Source organism: Rhinichthys klamathensis, unplaced genomic scaffold, assembly GCF_029890125.1.
Source record: "Rhinichthys klamathensis goyatoka isolate OS25496 unplaced genomic scaffold, OSU_Roscu_1.1 h1tg000071l_1, whole genome shotgun sequence".
In the NCBI taxonomy this organism is placed as follows: domain Eukaryota; kingdom Metazoa; phylum Chordata; class Actinopteri; order Cypriniformes; family Leuciscidae; genus Rhinichthys; species Rhinichthys klamathensis.
Window position 1 is genome coordinate 690,455 of NW_026606614.1, and position 3,196 is coordinate 693,650.

Genomic DNA, 3,196 nt, shown 5'->3' on the forward strand with positions numbered 1-3,196 from the left:
AAGCATTGATTAGTGGCAGTAATGCAACTCATTGGATGCCAGCTGCCGTAAAAATCCAAAGAAGAAGAAGAAGAAGCATTGTTTAGTAATGTCAAACTCAGCAGGCAGACGTTCAGCGTCCGACCTCTTAAGGGAAGCTGCTAATAGACTGGAAGAATTAGAACGCTGTAAGTTTGAGATCTGAAATGTTTTTCTGTGGTCCATTTAACAGTTGCTAAATGCCTCAGCTCACTGACAACTTCATCGTAGGTAGCCATCTTTGTTGTGACTGTGGCCGGTGGCATGTAGATTCGACCGATGCAGTAAAATGCTAACCAACCAATGGGCAGAAGTTGACCCCCTAAGACAGCCCCTCCTCATTTGCATAATGAGGCAGAAATGCATACAGAAATGTAAAAACGACAGGCAGAAATAAATAGGATTGAAGAAATAAATAGGGTAAAAAAAAAATACAAAGGAAGAATAAAACAGACAAAAATATTATAACATGCACATAAATAATTAAGGTAATTATTACATAGGTGAATAAATAAAGAAGCTTATTAAGAGATATATACATTCATGTCTCACTGTATAATTTAATTTCTACCTACATTTCTTTGTTTATTGTATTTTTTGGGGCAATTAATTGTATGCTTATTTATTTATTGAGCATTTATTTATTTCTGTATTTATTTTTAAATATGGTAGAGCTGGTCCTCCATAAAATATAGCCTGCATAATATAAGTATTAAAAAGATTTTGTTTACATTGTAATAGTTTTAATAGTAGTCATTCCTTGAAAGTCCATGAAATACCCATATCCTACAGAGATTGTAAACAATGTAGATATGGTAAAAATCTCATTCCTTAGGACATAACAGGTGTTTGTTGTGGTAAACAAGATTTGAAGTGTTTTTATTGCTGATGCAAACTAACAATCACAAGTGTCTGTTATTATCATGTACAATGTGAAAATATAGGGTTGATATTTCACAAGTGTTGACAAATAAACATCTGTATCCACTTTCACATTTTTCATGCTTCAACACTAATAACAAGACGCTTAAAAGATTTCCTCTTCCCTTCAGCACAACACTTATAGTTGTAAAACTGCATCAATATTGGTTATATATACTGAAAAAAACAGGGAAAGAGAAAACAAAAAATGTAAAGAATGCAAATGAATTAGGGCTGCACGATATATAGAAATATCGCAATATGCATATGGGATATCTGAATGATTTTAATAGGGTACTTCAAAAAGTAGCTTAAAGTCAATTTTAGGTCATGACTGAAGCACACCCGAAGCGCTCGCACAGAAATCCGCCTCTCGGACAGCGTGTGATGGCAAATTCAGTTCTCTTTTGCGGCTTATTGCAGTTGAATGGTCACAGTTATGTCATAATGCCTGTCTGGGCGAGTATTCATGCAAACACAGTCTGTATTAAGTGAATGTAAACAAATGGGAAAGAAATCCGATGTGTGTCAATAGGATCCGTGCATTAGGTCTTAAAGTGACAGGAGCCTAATAGAGTACTGTCTGTCAAACAACAAAAGAAAAAAAGAAAATAAATCACTTACTGCTCTTAAATTAATACATTTTATAGCTTTAATATGAATCAGTGTATATTTAATTCATTTGAAGACTGCAGTGTTTTACTTTTACATTTGATTATTCATTTTCTGTATTGTTTCTTACTAATGTAATAATCTAATGTCTATCTAATGTCGGCCAACCTGAAAATTTTAAAGCAGTGTTTATTTAATTTGTATCTTTGTTTTATTGTATTTGTCCTATTATTTGTAATTTTGCAAACCCCTTTGTTCTTATTTTTAATAACTAAGATAATTTAAAAAAACAAAAAAATCGCCCACCCCTAGTTTAGTTATGTTTTCGTTTACCTGGATGTTCTTGATGTTAAGGATTCAAGTTGATATAACTATACATTACCAATTTGCTTTTTTTGTTTGTTTGATGTTAAAATGACATTTTTAATTTGTGAAATTACTTTTTATGTAATGCTAAAATGCTGCTGTTCACTTTCAGAAGTTGTAGTGATGCTTTCTTTTCACGGAAAGAACATGAAACATTTATTGGTTATATAATTTTAAGGTTTTTAAATATATTTAAATATATAAATCAAAGTTGATTTTACACACTTAAAGCAGTTTTGTATCGCATATCGAAAGTATTTAACAATTTATTGCATTTTACTTCAATATCGTGCAGCCCTTTTAAGAAAACCGTTTTGTGTTACTATTTCCATCTGTTCTCCTTTTCACTATGCCTGCACAGGATATGATCAAGACAAGTAACAGCAAACAGACATCTTGTTGCCATTGATTATTTATAACTACTTTAAGTAAATCAAAATATGTTCAATGTGGTGTTTGAATGTGCCTACCTCAAAATACATGCGCTACAAAATATATACAATGCAAAAAGCAGTTAGGTGAACAATTTATTTGGAATCTTCTGTAATATTTCAGAACATCTAGGTGTGGTTCATAAGTAGAAATCTGTAGTAGAAAATAAACTGGATTCTCTGACTGTAAGTTTTGAGAAATGTCATAAGCCAAAAAATGGTAGGCAGAAATGTCCAAAATGAACTCATGTTATCCTGAGTGTGCTGTGCTTCCTGTTTACATCACATAAAAAAAAAAAAAAAAAAAAATGTAGGTGCCTGCCTGCTCAGTTGTCTACGACTAACGGTTTCCCCCCAAATGCACATTCTGTTCAGCATTGGCCCAAAATATCTTGGGGAGTGGGGGGAACAAATCAGATGGGATATCCAATTAGAGCATTGTGACAAGCTACTCCCACACCTATCTCAAAACATGAGCCAGCTACTCCTTCGTCCTGCCATTTTAAGCAGGGGTGACTTTTAAGATAACATAATTAAGATAATAACATCAAACCTTGTAAAAACAAATTTCAGAATAAGAATAATATATAGTTCTTTTTAAGAAATGATGAAAATACCAACAAGACGAGATCGAAAGGCACAACAGTGATGACAGCGGCTCTGTAAGGTCTGTAAACATCTAAGAATGGCTAAGAGGGTCTCGAGTGTTTAAAAGGTGGCAGAGAGGAGCCACACGAGCCCCTCAAGTCATATTAATATTTCATTCGTCTGTGTGAAGAACACTGTTTAAAATATGACATTAGTAGCAGGATCAAAGATATTCCATGTTCTCTGTGACTATGTCCTGC